The 20,065-nt window shown below is 32.5% G+C and overlaps 1 pseudogene; it reads right to left on the minus strand.

The window, feature by feature from the left end:
- Window positions 1–13,611: 13,611 nt before the first annotated feature.
- LOC100722821 (nucleophosmin-like) lies at window positions 13,612–14,747 on the minus strand (annotated as a pseudogene).
- Between the last annotated feature and the right edge of the window lie 5,318 nt (window positions 14,748–20,065).

Raw genomic sequence — 20,065 nt, forward strand, 5'->3', positions numbered from 1 at the left:
CCTCTACTTTCAAAGGTTTCATAATACATAAGAAATGGACAGATACCTAAAAACATATGAGGCACCAAAGCTGGGTCAAGAAGACGTAAAACTACAGTATAACCCAATTTCTATTGATGAAACTGAAAATGCAATGAAGTCCTTAGCTACAAAGAAGAGCCCAGGCCCAGATGGATTCACTGCAGAATTCTACAAGAAATACAAACAAGACTTAGTGCCAACACTCCTCAAACTCTTCAATGAAATCAAAAGGGAAACAATTCTTCCTAGGTCATTCCTGGAGCAAATATTACTCTAATACCAAAACCTGAGAAAGACCCAACTAAAAAGAGAACTACAGGCCAATCTCCCTAATGAATACAGATGCAAAAATCCTCAATTAAATATTGGCAAACAGGATGCAGCAAATCATCAAGAAGATTACACACCACGACCAAGTGGGATTCATCCCAGGCATGCAGGGATGGTTCAACATACGCAAATCAATAAATGTAATCCACCATATCAATAAAGACAAAAGTAATAATCATATGATCATTTCTATAGATGCAGAAAAAGCTTTGATAAGGTCCAACACTCATTCATGCTAAGAACCTTACAGAGAATTGGAATAGATGGTCTTTACCTCAATATGATAAAGGCCGTCTATGACAAACCAACAGCCAGCATCATATTAAATGGCCAAAAACTGAAGGCCTTTAACTTAAAATCAGACAGAAGACAAGGACATCCTTTATCACCACTACTGTTCAATATAGTAGTGGAAATACTAGCCAGAGCAATTAGGCAAGAGAGAGATAAAAGTGGAAGTTAAATTATTATTATTTGCAGATGACATGATACTCTACATAGAAGACCCCCAAAACTCCATTGAAAACCTCCTTGTTATAATAAATTCAGCAATGCAGCTGGATACAAAATCAGTACTCAAAAATCAACAGCATATGTGTACATTAACAACAAAATCACTGAGAGAGAAATAATAGAAGCCTCACCCTTCACACTAGCATCTCCAAAAATGAAATACTTAGGAATTAATCTCACAAAAGAAATGAAAGATCTATACAGGGAAAATTATAATACCCTGAAAAAGAAATCGAAGAGGATCTCAGAAAATGTAAAGACATCCCTTCTTCATGGATAGGAAGAATAAATGTTGTGAAAATGGCCATTCTCCCAAAACTGTTATATAGAGTCAATGCAATACTAATGAAAATACCATCAACATACTTCATAGATCTAGAGAAACCACTCCTAAAATTTATCTGGAACCAGAAGAGACTTAGAATAGCAAAGGCAATTCTTAGCAGCAAAGGCAAGGCAGGAGGCATCACAATCCCTGACTTGAAGTTGTACTACAGAGCTACTGTAATAAAATCAACATGGCACTGGAGTACAAACAGATCTAAAGATCAATAGAATAGATTAGAAGATACAACCACAACTAAAAACACACTAAACCAACTTATCTTTGATAAAGGGGCCAAACAGGTTCAGTAGAAGAACGACAGTCTCTTTAATAAATGGTGTTGGAAAAACCGGCTCTCCATATGCTGAAAACATGCTTATCACCATGTGCCTAACTAAAATCTAAATGGATCAAAGATCTGAATATTAATACAGAAACACTAAATCTGTTGGAAGACAACAGGTAAAAATCTTGAAGACAGGGACACGTAGAGAATTCATGAACAGGAATCAAACCACATGGGAAATATTTCCCAGAATCAATAAGTGGGATCATCTCTTATTAAAAAGTTTCTGCACGTCAAAAAAATGTTCAGCATAGTGAGAACAAAACCCACAAACTGGGAAAAAATCTTAGTGAACTGTTCCTCAGACAAAGGACTTCTGTCTAAAGCATATAAACAATTAAAACCAATCAGACCCCCGAAATTCAAAGATCCAATCCAAAAATAGGCATCTGAGATGAATACACAGTTCTCAGATGAAGAAATACAAATGGCCAATAAATACATGAAAAAATGTTCATAATCATTACTCATTAGAGAAATGCATATTAAAACAACACTGAGATTCCATCTCACTTCAGGAAGAATGGTCAAGATCAAGAAAACTACCAACAATAAATGCTAGAGAGCCTGTGGGGAAAAAGGAACTCTCCTGCCCTGTTGGTGGTAGTGTAGAGTGGTGCAACCACTGTGGATATCAGTCTGGAGACTCCTCAAAAAGTGGGAATGGAAGTCTCCTTCACCCGAGCTATTCCACTTCTAGGCATATTTCCAGAAGAATTGAAAACGTCATACCACAGTGATATATGTTGCACCTATGTTTATAGCAGCACAATTTGTAATGGCCAGATTTTAGAAACAACCTAAGTGTCCATTAACTGAGGAATGGATAAAAAAGTTGTGGTCTTTTTATACAATGGAGTACTACTCAGCTATAAAGAATGATCACATTGGGATATTTATAAATAAATGGATGCAACTTGAGATCATACTCATAAGCGTAACAAATCAACTGCATGTGTATACATACTGTATATTCTCACTAGTGTAAGAAATGGTAAGAGTACATAAGATTTTATGGTAATTATGATTGCCCATTACTTTCTTTTGAAGCCATATAATGTTTTCATTAATTAGTTGGAATGGTTTTATCCTGTTTTGTTTGATTTTATTATCTGTGATGGAATGAAGAGGTATTTTGAATAAAACAAGATATTATAATAGCCAGTGCTGATTTAATATCATCTGGCTTTAAAGTCCTACCATGCTTTTGTTCTGTTTCCATTGGTTCTATCATGTTGTATCTTATTGGATTTTATTATGTGTGATAATATAAACAAATTTTTTATGAACAATAAGATAATTCTGTAGCCATTATTCATTTTCAGGTATTTGGTTCTGAATGTCCTGTAACACTTTCATTCTCTTGAATGGTTTTATACTCTTTTGTTATGTTTGAAAGTATTGTATATGAAGGTATGCTCAACTACTTTGAAGAAAGAGCCATTATAGTTGCTACTGCTATATTGGGTTGTCTTGTGTTGTAATACTGTGTTGCTTAAATTGTTTTTTTTCTGAGCTGGTTTGTTATGTTCTCTTTTGTCTTAATCTCTTTAAAATAATTTATTATTATTTTTGTCACATGAGTAAAATGTTCTGTACTCAAGTGTATTTTTTTTAAAGCCAGTCAAATTTAGCAGTGTGGGGGGGGTGGTATACCAACTTTAGTGACACTAATGTTACTAAGTTCTGATAACCCACTGCCATCGGACCAGCCTCAAGTGTATTTTTAAGCTTCCAAATGTTTTGATGTTTTTCCCTGTTTTAGAATTATATTTTAATGCAATTAACTATTTTTCTAGCTTGACTGAAGATATACAAAATTGAAAATTTAAATTTGAATATATTTGCCAGGTACATTGTTGTGTTTTGAGCTATGTACACACAAAATTATTACAACAAAGTATTTCATTATCTGTTATGTTTTAGAAAAGTGAAATTGCTTATATTTCCCAAGGAATCATTAGCATTGAAGTCTTGGATATCGGAGTGATAGTGTTGGAAAGTGTTGAAAACTTTGAGACATAGGTCCCATTGAGTGGTTTTGGATCACTAAGAACATGAAGTAGTTCATATGTGACACCTTTTTAGTTTGCATATGTTCCCTGAAATTCTTGCAAGAGAACTTTTATAAAGAATGCAAGCCTGAACCTGCCATGCCTTTTTTCTCTTCTTGGTTAAAGACAAAAAGATACTGACAAATGTGTATTTGTAGTTTTTTTGAGATATGGGCTCCATTACACATTTTAAATTAAATTATTGTTTTTGTTTATTCTTTATTGAGTTTCTGGGGTTAATTATATACCCTGGATACTAATTCCTTGTCCAATGTACAGTTTGAAAGTATTTTCTCCTGTTATGTAGGCTATATCTTTAATGATTTTTTCCTTTTCTGTACAACACTGTTTTCGTTTCATGCAATCACATCTGTCTAGTTTCATTTTTGCTTTCTGCACTTTGGAGTTATTACCAAGAAAACCTTTCTTCATGCCAATGTACTGAAGCATTACAACTATGTTTTAACAGTTTCATAATTTCAGGCTTTCCATTTAAGTTTTTAATACATTTTGAACTTATTTTTGTATATTGTGTAAGATAATGGTCTAATTTTGTTACCCTGCATGGGGATATGCTATCCTTTTCTCAATACATTATGTAAATCCTTTTCATATATCACTGAACTATAATTGACAATTCACAATATTATCTCATTGAAATCACTTTATACAGTGTTTTGATTTTATTTGCATGATGTTGCAAAACCATCAACATTTTGTATGTTGTGCTACATTCTTTCTTCCCTCTTTTTCTGGAAATCCAAATACTTGTATGTTACATATTGCCATCTTATTTGGTTGATGTATTAAGATCAGAAATAGACAAACTATTGCCTGAATACCAAATCCGTTGCCTTTTGTAGGCCATCAAGCTAAAAATTGTGTTTACATTTAAAAAAGTGTATATGAACCAAAAAGGAAAACAGAAAAGTATATACATCAGAGATTTTGTGTGGTTTCCAAAGTCTGAATTATTTTTATCTGTCCTTTTACATGAATTTTTTCAGTGTCTTGTATTAGAGAATGGAGTATGGGGCTGCTATCATGAATGAAGGAGAGAGCCATAGGTAAGGACAATTAAAATGTTACTTATAAACTCTGTTCTCACCTCATTATACTCAGACTAGGGATTAATGCCAGAAGAAGAGGTGTATGAAGATGATCCTCAACCAGTGAATTTTTTCCTTCAAAGCTCAAAGCACCTTCTTTTTTTCATGAATCATTTGTTTTGCCTTCAGTTCTTTTAAATGGAGTTATGTTTATATATTTCCCAGAATCAATGGTTGCTATATTTGAGGATTGTAGCAACATAAAAGCTACTATTTTATTCCAGAACTTGTCAGGTTCAATTTAATTAAATAGAAAATAAATTACTATAAAGGGAATGATTTAAAAATGCAAAAAAAAAAAAAAAACAATGGATGCTTAGATTCAATTGCTTGCTCAGGTGTTTTAGCATAGATATTTAGAACATTTGTTGTCTCCTTAACTAAAGAAGTATTTATATATCTATGAAGGAAACCATCAAGCTCATCAAGATAAGAGTATATATTGTATATTCATATTAAAAACTTTTACTTAAAAATCATAAAATCAGAAAGCTACAAGATACTTCAGCAGACATACCCAATTGAGATCGCTCTGATAGCCTCCATGAGGATGGGTATTCAGATTATGATCAAATTCTAAAAAATAAAAACTCCATAATTTATATATTTTTGTATTGTATCAGTAACCTTTGATTTCAAATACTTCTACATCATTAAACCACCAATATAAATTAGATTTAAGATTTAAGAAATGCTGAGATGTAGATCAAGGTCACTTTTCATCCACCACTACTAGAAATGAGTTAGTCTAATCCTTGAACCATGGCATTTTTATACAATGGAAAGCTATCCAACTATGAAAAAAAAAACATAACCTCAAGGCTCTTGAAGGTAAATGGATACAACTTGAGATCATGCTTAGGGGTGAAATGGTTCAGAGTCATATGGGTGAACATCGTGCTGTCTTCCTAGTATAAAAAAAACTGAAGGAGTTAGTGGGATCCAAAATGTACAATAGACATTGTAAATGTGAAAGGGGAGGAAATATCTTAAAAAGGAAGGTAGTAGCCATTGTTAATTCCCTATTATCTTATTTTGAATCCTTGTATCATTTTCATTGTTCTGTTTTGTTTGGAATTACTCTGTTTTGTTTCATTTGATCTTGTTATATCTGACGGCATGGGCAGCTGTTTCAAAGATAATAAGATATATTATGGCACCCACTGTTGACTTTCTATTTTCTTGTTTTGAAGCTCTGTATTGCTTTCATTGTTTCATTCTGATTGATTTTATACTGCTTTGTTTGATTTTATTATATCTGTTGGTATAGGTAGCTACTTTGAAGATAGCAAGAGGCATTATGGTAGGCACTATTGATTTCCTATTATCTTGTTTGAAAGTTCTGTGTCACATTCACTGCTTTGTTTTGATTGACTCTATTGTTTTATTTTATTTGGTTTTATTCTCTTCAAAATAAAAATAGATTCAAGATAAATAATTCCAGCACAAATTGATCACTTCAATAAATATTTTAATCACTTGATAAATATGGGGTTGTGATCTGTAGTTATTATGCATTTTGTTAACCTGTTATCTATGTCTTTTAATGTGAAAATGGACACTAAGCAATAATTTGTGCCCATAATTTCTTACCCAGATTTGTGCTGTTTCTCTGGTTTTATAATTTTACAATAAATAAAGAATACATGTTAATATTTGTGCTCTAATTTCATTACAAGATACAAAGAGGCCATAAGTCACATGAAGATTTATAATCTGAAAATATGATTTCCAGCTAAAGAAATTTATCACCTGGAAGAATTCTAGAGAATACAAACTATTTTCATCTATGTTAATTACTCTGCTGTCTTATTTTCATTTCCATTTATGTGCTTCATAGATTTGCTTGCCCACAATCTCATTCTACTTTCTATGTCTATAAATGGTACATCTGAAAAATATCCAGGACACACATTCCTCAGGTGAGAAATTCAAAATTAAAAGAGAGTTTTTGGTTAAAAAATTTAATTCACATTTTGGTGTAAGAGATATATAATTAAATTATAGATCTTAATAGGTGTTAGCTTTAGTACACCATAGATCTAACCTGTCTAGTTTATAAGCTAAAGTTTGAAATTTCTTAAATTCTTTTTCCTTCCAAGAGTAGAGAAAGTCAGAAACAGCAAGAGAGAGGGAGAGAGAGACAGAGAAAGAGAGATAGAGACAGACAGAGAGAGAGAGAGAGAGAGAGAGAGAGAGACAGAGCCAGAGAGAATGCTAAAATCATAAAAAACTCTTGATTTTTTTTTCTAAAATCCAGTGTGGAAGTAAATCATGTTTACTTGAACCTACTACCAGTAATAAGGTGTGTGCATTTGTGTGTATATGTATGTGTGTGTGTATGTTCCCATGGAAGCCTATGTCAGGGCCAGACCAACAGGTCATTTTAACCATTTTTCTCATCATTATTTTCAATCCTGTCTGTAAAACTCATGCAGAGCTCCAAAAATAAAAGATTAAGAAAAAAAAACAAGTGTCATAGCACTCTTCCTAGTGATATCACAAGGGGCATTATGGTCAGGCATATACCCTGACCATATTTTTCCAATGAAAATAGGCTTTTAACATAATGATAGCCAGATGTGTGTCTCAGTAGTGGCACTGAGGGAATGCAGGAGGTAATCTTTTTCACTCCCTTGGTATAATAAACAGTAAAGTGCATGCATGTGTGTCACAGTGTAAATGAGTGAGCTTTACTCACATTGTGCACTGTGTTGTACTTTTGTGTATTTATAATTTTTATTAATGTTTTCTTTTAAAATTAGCCCAATTCAATACAATATTGCATGAAAATTCAGTTTTACAACTTTGTGAGGAAGTCAAAAGTGAGTCATCAAGTGATTCAGTTACTGATGATGACTTGAATCATGAAAGCCAAAGAAGTTAGCAAGATATGAGAGATAGAAAAATACAGAATGAAAGCCTTGATTCAGATGAGAAATAAAATAGTAATGTAAATAAATATTTGACTGCCAAAATGCTACACAATTGTCATTTATACCTCCATGATCCAATGTTAGAACTAGGTCAGGAAATGTTGTTAAATTCTTACCAGAGGTGAAACCTATTGGAAGGATTGTCAGTACTGTGATTCAGTGTTAGAAATTGTAACAGATGATATGTTACAAGATGTTTTGAAGTACACTAATAATGAAATATGCATCAATAATAGTACTCAAAATATATTTGCAAGAACATCTTACTATCTGAACCAAAAGTCTTCATAGTTGAGCTTTATCATTCCAACTGTCAGAATCTGAAGAATTTATAGGGACACAACAGAATTGGCATTGAGATATTTAGAACAATAATGACACTCGAAAGACTTGGTTTCTTTCAAAATTGCCTGTGTTTTGATGACAAAAGGATCTGCCAAATGAAAAGAAAGTGCAACAATTTGACTGCTATTTGCTTATTATTTGAAAGCTTTGTTTCAAACTGTCATACAATTTAAACATTCTCTGAATACACGAAAATTGACAATTTCCATCATTTCATGGTTATTGAGGCTTCAGGAATATATGTCAAGTAAATCTTCCAAATATGGTACAAAAATAAATGCCTGGAAAATGGGAAGACATTTTATGGTTTGAATTTGGAAATTTTGGGGGGAACTCAGCCACCAAATCTTTATTTGTGTAGTAATAAATCATATGACATTGTGAACAGACTCCTTGCACTTATTTCAAAAATCAATGCAATTGTTAAATTTTACAATTGGTTCATGTGTGAAACATAGATGTTACATTTGATAAAAGAACACCAGTTGATCAGCACAGGAACTATTCATAAGAACAAACTGGAGATTTCTAAAAAAAATGTTACAAGTTCACAATAGAGAAATGTATAGTAAAGTCTTTGGATTTCTGAAAGATATAACATTGACATTCTATATGGTAAAGAAAAATAAAGTAGTGCTTAAACTGTCAACATTACACCATGATGATAGGACTGATACTAAAGCTGAGTGTGGTGTGCATGCCTGTAATCTCATCACTCAGGAGGCTGAGGCAGTAGTGTCATATAGGCTCAAGATCAGCTGATACTACATGGTGAGTTCCAGGCTAGTATGGACTACATTATGATGAACAAAATAAGTAATATTGATTATGTCAACATTATACCATTATAATAAGATTCGTAGTGTGACCAGACATGGTGATACCAGCGTTTGGGAGGCAGATGCAGTAAGATCCTGTGAGTTCAAGGTCAGCCTGTGCTACATAGTGAGTACAAGTCTAACCTGAACTATGCAGGGAGACACTTTCTCAAATCAAACAAGGAAAAGATGTTATTAGTTCATTCTCAACACAAATGAAGCCATAAATGATATTTTACAAGCAAAGCAAAAATTGGAGTAGATGTTGTTGATGAGTTATATAGCAACTATGATATCACTCAAAGTACAAAGCATTAGCCAGTTGTATAAATATGTGTACCTTCGTAGATTTGCAGACAGTATTCTTTCAATTTAGAAATTTATCCTGGGATTCAACCACCAGGTTTTTATCCACACAGTAATCAAATGATGTTGTAAACCTACTTGTTGCTCTGCTCCTGTCTCTCAAAGTAATCTCAATGTGACATTGGAAAATTGATTTACCGGCTACCCATTGATAGTACATTTTCTAAGAGAGCACAAGTTAACCAGTGTAGGAGCTGTACCCAAGAACAAGGCAGATATTCCCAACAAAATGTTGCAAGTTAAAAATAGAGAATTATATCAATCTTTGGATTTCAGAGAATCATAATGTTGGACTCATATAAGGCAAAGTAAGGCAAAGTGGTACTGCTGATATCAATATTGCAGCATGATGGCACAATTGAGAGAGATACTTCCACAATAATGGGGCGAAAGATGATGACTTTTTATAACAAAACCGAAGGAAAAGTTGATGAGTTATGCAGTAATTATGATGTCAGTTGAAACACAAAGAGCTGGCCAATTATTATGTTTTACTCCATTCTAATTATGTGTGGCATAAATACTTTCATAGTTCACAAAGAAAATAACAATTATGAAATATCATGAGAAATTTTCTTAGAGAATTGGGTCTGGAACTGTTAAGAGACTGCTTAACACAGATGAAGAACAAAATGTTTCTGACTAAGGAACTACACACAAAAATATGTTCTGGAGCAGGCTGTTGAACTTACAGGTGAACAGGCAGGTGCAACATCACAAAGACCTATTACAACAATAGAAAAATCAAAAAGATGCAAACTGTGCCCTAAAAAAGGACATGAAAACAAAACTTGTATGCTAGCAATATGAGACTTGTCTATGAAATATGTAGTTGTCATGTGTGAAGATTGCCTTGACTGTGACAATTGAAGTAAAGATGATTTCTGTGGTAGACATTTGTTTACATTTTCATTGTAGTTCACCTAGGAATTTATCTGATGTTATCTTTTAGGTTTCATAGGAAAGTAAATAGCTGATGTGAAAATGTTGATTTCTAATATAAACATTCATTACATATTAAATATTTTATTTTATCTATATTTTATTGTGAAGTATGCATTATTTAATATAACAAAATTCATAAAATTAAAATTAATAATTCATCAATTGGAATACTTCTAAAAAAATTAATGTGAGCATTATACACCTACTATATTGTGTCTTTCAGCAAACTTTGGCATGATGCTCCCAGACAAGCTTTTGTTTTTACTTCAAAGGATGGAATTGGTGAGATTGGTAGTGTTGTGGAGGTAGCTTATGATCTCAGTGGTCACTACCAATAGAAATAAAATTATTTTTAAAGTTTAGAAAATACAGTTGACAGCATCATGTTAGATTTGTTGTCAGTGCTCAATTTCACACTTAACTGGCCCCATTCTTATATATCTATAACACGATTTTTCACCATTTGTTTTGTATATGAAGTTTGGGGAGCAATAGTAGATTTGGTTTTGTTGGGGTTCAGTGAGAATCATTCCCTCAACTGAGATATTGTTGGTAATGTTTTCTAGTTGCACACATTGACGTCTCCTCTAACACACATACACACTTCAGGAATTGGAAATGGAGATTTTGTGTTTAAAGATGATGTAATTTAATGACAACCTTTTCTAAATTTATAGAAATAAGAAGCCCTTGTATCATTTGAGGTTCATACATCAAGGAAGAGACCTAGATATTGGTCATGTGTATATACTGTTTTAAAAGTTACATTAATTCTTAAAATAATATTTACAGAGATTTCCCAAGAACTGCCAAAACTCTATTAATACATTATGGAAGGTAACTAAACTCTCTATGCTTATAGTAGATACCACAAAGATATGATCCACCCATTAAATCACTGATTATTGAACATTTTCCAAATGCCTTATTCTTTATTCATTATTTTGAACCCAAGCTAAGCGCTCTAGTATACCTAACCAAATAGTTCTTTTTCCCTATCCACATGCACATAAGTGATCCAAGAAATGCATGCATTGAAGAAACTAAAAAGGAATAGAAATTTGTTTATTCTTTGGTTAAAAAGAACAAGGAGTTCCTTTGCTTGAAGCCCAAAATATTTAGCTATGATGAAGCATTACTTAATAAGAAAAGAATTGATCTATGTCATTTTAATGATGGTTTTCCCCTGAAGAGTATTCTGACATGCACCATTTGTAGATTGGCTGACGTTTAAAATAGATGGAGATAAATAATAAATAGGCCTTGATGTTATTTCTTTAAGGGTGTGTATAAACTAAATAATTTGAAGGTATTATGCACATACAGTTTAGTGGGTCTTAGAGCATTATTAGCATATACAGCTCTCAGTGCTTGTTTTTTCTCTCAAATGTTTATGCTGCATTTTACCATCAATACTTGAAAATCTGTAATATTTTATAGACCAGATAGACATAAACACTACAATCATAGTTTTTTTAGGTTGCATTTGTGTGTCACAGTCTATAATACGAATATACCCATTAATATTTGTTCTCTTTGCCTGCAGATATCTTTCATGTTCTGCTCACCAACTTGATTAATAAAATGTTTTTCACAGTGAACAATGCTGAAGTTAGAAAAAAGTATAATTTAATGACTGGCTGTGAAAAGAAATCTCACTTTCCAGTTTCCACTCTAAACAGGATTCAGTTCGTGCTTTTAAGACATCTGAGTAATTCATTTTATATAGTTTTCAGTCAGTTATTTCATTTCTAAGAAGTCACTCCCCCAAATAATCATGGCTATGCACAAAATGTATCTGTAAAGTGATAACTATTATTTTCTATATTATAATATTGACCTACAACAAGTAATTATACAGATCATATGATTGAAATCAGAGAAATACATTTTCTGACCATAAAAAAAAATTAGTACATATACTTCCAACATATTAATATGCATGCTCGCACACATACACATAACTTATGTGAATTCACTATTAGGTCCCTCTGAGGGGAAGATTTTAAATGATGAAAGATTTTTATTTTGTTTTCTGTATTTCAAACAATAATTATTTAGCTTAAAATGTGTAGGTTAACAGTGTGAGCCGTGTTCAGCTGGTGCTGCAGATTGAGGTCTGGCATAGTAGATCTCTTCTTTGGCCCTTGCATATGTCTGTGACTGACTGCTTGGCTGGTGGCTCTTGGATGTCTGATGAAATATAATCTGGTATCCTCAGGTAGACCAATCCTCAGTTCATTGATATCATTACATTGTTCTAGGCAAAGCAAACCAATAAGCCCTATGCACAGCTGCTTTTCAGGCCCCCAGTTCTGTTTTTTAAAAAACTTTTATCATAAAATGCATAATTTAAAATTCAGCATCTTAAACACTTTTCAGAATACAATTTAATAATGTTAACTCTATTTACATTGCTGTGCAACAAATCTCTCTAGCATGGCAACTACCATTCACTAACCCAAATTAAGTTAGAAATCTCATACAAAAGAAGTCACACAGTGTTTATCTTTTAGTTTCTGGCTTACTTCACATAGCATGATATTCTCGAAGTTTATCTACATTATATTATGTGAGAGGATTTTTTTCTCCTTCAATGTTGAATAATATTTGATTGTACATATACATTTTTTCTTTATACATTCATGCATTGATAGAAATTTGGGTTGTTTTTAACTCTTTATTATTGTGAATCACGTGGTTAACATGAATGAGCAAGCATCTCTTTGAGAACTTGATTTCAATTTTTATGAATATATATCCAGAAGTGGGATTATTTGATCATATGGTGATTTAATTTGTAAGGTTTTTGAGAATTCTCTTTTGCTTTCTACAGTGGCTATATGTTTTCTCCATCATAGACAACAGTGTACAAGAGCTCCTTTTTATCCAAATCCTTCCCAAGCTTTTTGAAAAAGTAGGGTGTTTTGAAGAGGACCATAGATAAAACTCCAGAGCCTCAGAAATTCTAGGCAAGTCTTCTACCATTTAGCCTTTATTTTTTGTTTTTGTTTTGTTTTACCAGAAGTTAATTTTCTATTACTGGTCACTCTAATACACCTAGATTATGTGTCATTATAGTTTTCATTTGCTTTTTTCTGATAATTAGTGATGTTGAATATCTTTTCATGTACTCCTTGGCCATTTGTACATCTTCTATGGAAAAACACCAATTCATGTCTTTGTCTCTATTTTCTTTTTAATACTGAGTTTATTTCTCACATATATTTTTGTCTCCACACCATATCCATGTGTGACCACCTCTACTACTAGGTTCTAACATAGCATTCTTTACATGCTTAAAACCACACAAAGGTTGGAATTCCTGCTTTAAAAACTAAATAGGTATTGTGAACAGCACATTCTTGACAATGGAACCTGGACATTCATCAAGCACTGTATGGAAAGTTTTCATTTTGTGTTGTAAAACAGACAGCCACATATCAACTGCTACAGAAATAAAATAAAACAGATACTTTTAACCAACTGTTTAAACCATTTTCTTAAAGAGACTTCCTCCACTACCAGAGATATTGAATAGCCTTCTGATCTGTCATCAGAAGCAATTCTTCACATAATTGATAAACTTGGCTTCCACTTTGGGAAGAGAATCACATTTTTCTATGCTTGCTTGCAGGTTGCTTTTTTAAAAATTTTATTTAAAAGGAAAAATAGAAAAACACAAAACAAAACAAAGCGGTGTAAGGGTACACGTATTACAGAACTACAAAAAAAAAAGTAAGAAATCACCTGTTAATAGATTACATATTATCATCTTAGAAATAGTTGCTCAAATCACAGTATCAAAGAATACAAAGTGGACATTCAAACAGAGAGACTGCAAACAGCTGTGTTCAATGATCCAAAAACATTAATATAGTCAGCTATTTAACACCCCTAAACACTTGCTGTTATATCCATTAGAGCTCTTTTTTTTTCCCTCTCTTTTTTACAACAAAATTTACACATTTTGGATTTTATTACTCCTTAGTTCTTATTACTTTTTTGGGGAGGGGAGAATAAAGTCAAATATGGCAAAACAAAGCTGTCAGTCAAAACCAAGGATAGACATAGGTTGCAGGTTGCTTTAATGTTTTCTTTGGAAATAGGTGCTTTCGGTGTTTCAGGAGTTTTTCATGTCTTGTGAAGCATTCTTGGTCTTTTTATCTTGGTATTGGTAGTTTTGAGTCTTTTCCTTTTTGGCTTGATTTTGTTGTGCATTTTTGGCTGTAGTATCTCATATTGACTTCTTCACTGGAACTTTCTCTTCATTTTCCTCTTAAGTAAAGTTATCATCTTCTTCCTTATTATTGCCTTCATCAACAACTAGTATTACTCTTTTATGCGGAACCTTATTACTACTTCCAGGGCCAGACCTCTTTCCAGATACACAGTACTTAAGAGTTTTACATCTTCTTACTTCTTCTCAGCTGACTCTGCATTTTCCTCCATAGCTATTAAGTGTTTTCAACTGATATGCACAGGCCCTGAACCACACTTCAACCTCAAGACCACAGGTGGTAGAACTTCAAAGTCCCAAGGGAAGCCATTGGTTGTGTGGACATTTTCAAATTTGCAGGGTTATTTTAATTGGACTGATTTCATAATTCATTACATCTGCTTTGCCAATGTGCACTAGGTCCTTTCTCCCATATCTCACCTTTAACTCCCCCAAATATCTTCTTAAAACCCTCAACACTAACTTTACAATTCTAATAAAAGTTCTCCGAGTCTGACTGTACATCAAGTTTTTTCTTAACTATCACTATCATCCATACCTACCCCTTCCCTTATTGTCTTACATTCCACTTTTACGCACTTTTCATTCTTTTCTCTCAATTTCTACTTCACTACAGAGCAGTTGTTAACAACAAATGAACCTAGTCTGCCTAGAGGATAGATAAATGGTGGAAGTGTAAATATAAGGTCTGTCATATATAAATAAAGTATGATCAGAACTGATGGTGCTATTTTAACTAGAAGGAATTCTTCAAAACATAGTGACGGAATTCATATCACTTAAATAAAATAGTTGAAGGGATAAATACTATTTTTGGATACATAAATCTGAAAATATATCATAAGTAGACATCTTATTAAAAATCTTTATTTAAAATACAAGCTCTCACCATTCTATTAAACCTCAACCCACAGTACTTTTTTTTTTTTTTAAAAACCAGAGATATATACACACAGGATCATAGGAAAGCAAGACAGCAGAAGATGTTTAAAGTCTTCCATTCTCCTAAGACAGAGTGAGGAGCTACAAATGCAAAGGAAAGCAAATTACAGGTAGTAGAACTCTACAAAATAAAAGGTTATAGGAGAGATGAAGAAACTGTAAGACTTTTAAAAGGAAATGAATTAAAAGTTCATGAAATTATCACTTAAAATGCCCAATGTGGATTCAGGATAAATGAGTAAATATTGGAACAGCTGACTAAAATATTCAAAATATGGATGAAAATTCCTTAAAGATACAGAATCCACAAAATGATATCAGGAAGAAATACCTAACATTAAAAAAAAAAACTGTATAGAATTCATAAATGCAAAGATGACTACTTTGAAGGCAGAGTTCTGAAATTGAGGACAAAATGGTAAGTTATGATGAAGTATTCAAAGAAGCAACAAAAATAGGAGAACAATAAATTATGATTCAGCAGCTGTTAGATGACACTCAACCGACCAACCTAAGATTAACTGGAGTTAGCGAAAAGTTAGAAGAGAACACAGACAGATTTACTATTAGTTACAGAAATCATAGCAGAGAATTTCCCAAAGAGAAGCTGCTTCAACATACAAGTAAGTGAGGCTTTTACAACACCAAAGAACTTTAATGTGAAAATATTACCAAGGCATATCCTTATTAAATTGCCAGATATTCAAGAACAACAGCAACAGTAACAATTTTAAGTGCTGGGACCACCACATCTGGGTATAACTTTAGAGTGCTTGTTCTTCACTACCTTATCTTACAGATATAAATTTTCAATCATTGCCTCCAACTTTGACTACATCATATCTCAGTTCTTGTATATTGGTTCAATAACTTTGTTTTGGTATTGTAATGACCATTTTCCTTATAACATTAATATTGCTCACCTACTTTTCCTACTAATGTATTTTCTCTGAGACAAGTCCACTTAATTATTTAGTCTTGTCTCTTGCCTTTGTGCTTTCTGCCTCAAATGTTCAGTGTTTTATTTTCTTTCTTGAAAGATTAGTTAGTTTTTCTTAGTCACAAAGCCCTGCAGTACATTATATAGTTCATCCACATCTGCACTCAGCCTCCCATTTTTAGTCATTGGTTATGGATCATAGTACTCTATTAGTTTTTTACGATTTTTAACCTTCATCTCCCACTCTTTCAGTTTATATAAATGTACCCCTTAGGGATATTTTTTTCTACTGTTCCAAAGTAAGAATGAGCAAACATTAAACAATTCTATAACAATTCTCTATTCCCTTCTCCCATATTTAAGTGACTTTTTTCTGTCAATATGTCATATGTTAATTTAGTAAATTTTTGCATTCAAATCTTTTAAAAAGCTAATTAATCCTTAAAGTACTCTTCTGTTATGCATCAAGACTACAGAGACAGTTGACTTTAAGTGTGGGAGCAAAGTTCAAGAATCTCTATTTTCCAAATCCCTGTTCAGACTACGTTTTTCTTTCATTTTACCTCTCTACAATTGAAATAGATAACACCATGAATAAATTACTCATAATTTGTTTACAAGGTAGCTGCCAGAAAATGTGTCAATGTCCTGATATCCCAGATTTCTCTATTAGACTTATGTTACTACTCTGTGAGCTACTCTGGGGAAGCCGGAAGTCAAACTACAAAAGATTAGATATTTGTCTTTCTCTTTCACCCAGGAATACAGAATTATTTACCTAAATCTGTCTTTATGGCAAATAATTTCCAAAAATATAAGAAGAAAACCATGCATGTGTGTATAAGTATCAAAAAGAGTAGGAAACAAAAGGAAAGGAACATATGTTGAGCTTAATTTTATGTTGATCAGTTGCACTATATTATTACAAAGATACAGTGAGCTAAAAAGCCTCCTTTATTCTCAATGTTTAGCAAGATATCTTTTTTTCCCCTTAAAATATTGAAAATATACTGTTTTCAGACTTATGTCTTGCATGCTGTATTAGACTATTTAGAATTGATAGTTTGGCTATTAAGAAAGAAAATGAGTTATCTAGTGCCAAATCACTGTTTTATCTGGCTGTTATTAGTATGTTATTGAGCAGTCAGGAAGGGCTTTTGTATAATGAGGAAAAATTGCTAGCAATTAAATGACTTTCTTTCTTCAGCTCAAGCGCAATAGGTAATTGCTTAACTGTTACATTCAAATTATGGAGGCTACTGGTAATCATTAATAACTGTAAGTGCAGTTGCACACTGAGTATACTAGCTCAGTCAATGCCTTTTTGATCAAATAGAAAACAGAACAAACAACATTAAACATATTGGACTCTTTTTACTTCATATTGCTTTGCCTTGCTGTGGACATTGATGTTCAACTATAGATAGAATACAGTCATATTTCAAAGAAAATTATGAGACTTCTCCTGTTCAGAAAAACTGTCATAGAACACCAGAGCATTTTCTTTTGAGATGTGAAGAACTTAAAGGTAGTATTTATTTGAAGAGGCAAGGAATTTACCATCACCATCCTGGAGCAATTGTTTTTAAACTAACTTGGGCAAATTTTAATATGTAAAAAGCACTGATTTTTCTACTATTACCCAATATATTTAACACATATTTCTAATGATATATTATCATTCTTGAGGTTCATTTCACAATATTCATAACTCCCTCTTTCTTTGAAAATAAGACCTAGCCAGAAAATAATCATCCTTGAAAACTACATATCAAAATTACCATCCCCTATATGCCTATCCTGGCTTTTTCTGCCATCACCATTCTCTTGCTCAGTGACTACTCTGTAAAGCAGGCAAGGCAGCAATGGGCTACTTGGAGCTGGCATGTTTGATCTGTAGTTTTCAAGGCTGATTATTTCCTAGCTAGGCATTATTTTTAGGGAAATACAGGTTTGATTAGCACAATGACCACTGTAATAATTAACATTTGTGTGCTTAACTACCAGATATTAGGCTAAACTGTATTTGAGATGAGTTATATCATTTGATATTGTTTATTCTATTTACAGATAAGCCAAGTGAAGTTGAGGGATTAAATGATTAGACAAAAATTATATTTTTAGGAAATGGTAGAGCTGGTAAGTAATTTTAATTATTTATTTGTTTATATTTGAGACACGGTTTCACTATGCAATTCAGGCTGCCTTGAACTCGCTATGTAGCCCAGATTGGCCTTAAACTTGAAGTTATTCTCCTGCCTCAGCCTCCCAAGTGCTGGGACCACCACATCTGGGTATAATTTAGAGTGCTTGTTCTTCACTACTATATTATATCATGTTATCAAGCCTCTAGTATGGGTTAAGACCCTGAGTTATATTTCAAAACTTTACTTGCTGATAAAGTTTTATTTGAAGTATACACATCAATAGTTTTCCATTAAGAACAAAAAATGTCTCAAAGTAAAACACACACACACACACACACACACACACACACATATATATGGGTACATACTCTTTCAAATAACTTGAATTTGAATTTTCTTCTATTTTGTCTTCTTCTTAGGTTCAAATTTACATTTATCTGGCAATGATGATTGGAAAACATGCAATTACAGAAATGCTATTCCATTAAAGCAATGACTTATTAGTAGATGCTATTTATAAACACATCAAGATAATAATTTTAAGTTTCATCCTAAATGAGGTGTGATTGACATCTAAGAAGTACAACTCTCATTTTTTCTAACAATAATGCAAAAACCAAGGCAAACCAAATGCTAATAATAAAGATATCATAAAATGTTCATGAACTCCATTTTTTTGAGCTCAGAGTTTCCATGGTTATTCTTTTATCTCCTCCACTACTTCTCAGTCCCATAACAATAGCTATGATTAATTTCTGATTTTTTTGTGCATATATGTAATAAGTAAAGAGAAGGTAAGAAGCAAAAGAAAACAGCAACCTCGAGAAGTGAATTAATTTTGTGAAACAATGAAATTAAAACTTTCAGTTCTTTGAAAGAGTAAATAAGATCCAAAATCTTCAATAAATATTGTGAAAGAGTAAGAAAGTGTTCAAAGGGAAAAAATAACTTGGATAGGGGAAAGGAGAGAAGAAGAAAAAAGAAAAAAGATATAAATTTGTATATGTATGCACAAGATAATTGAACTACTAATTCTATTAGTTTTTGGAACAAAACAGTTAATACTCATATGATTAGATCAATTCTGCATCTCTATATCTGGCAATCTGATCAACTCTTTTGAAGATAACTATGTAAAATGACAACCATTGTTAAATCCCTATCATCTTGTTTTTTAAAAAATTTTTTACTTAAAGAGATTAAGACAAAAGAGGACATAACAAAGCAGACCAGCCAAAACAATGTAAGCAACACAGTATTTCACCATGAAACAATCCGTAATTAATGGTAACTACCATAATGTCTCTTTCTTTGAAACAGTTGAGCGTAACTTAATACACGAGTATCAAATGTAACAAAATAGTATAAAACCATTCAAGACAATGAAAGAATTACAGGGCATTCAGAACCAAATAACAGAAAATGAACAATAACTATTCTATTATCTCATTTTCCATAGAATATTTGCATATACTATCACACATAATAAAATCCAGTAAGATACAACATCATAGAACCAATGGAAACAGAAGAACAAAAGCATGGTAGGGCTTCAGAGAAACATGATATTAAATCAGCACTGGCTATTATAATGTCTTGTTTTCTTCAAAACCACTCTTCATACCATCACAGATAATAAAATCAAACAAACCAGGATAAAACCATTCCAACTACTGAATGAAAGCATT

This window comes from Cavia porcellus, unplaced genomic scaffold, assembly GCF_034190915.1.
Source record: "Cavia porcellus strain 051 isolate PalLab524CR breed Dunkin Hartley unplaced genomic scaffold, mCavPor4.1 scaffold_3, whole genome shotgun sequence".
Taxonomy (NCBI): Eukaryota; Metazoa; Chordata; class Mammalia; order Rodentia; family Caviidae; genus Cavia; species Cavia porcellus.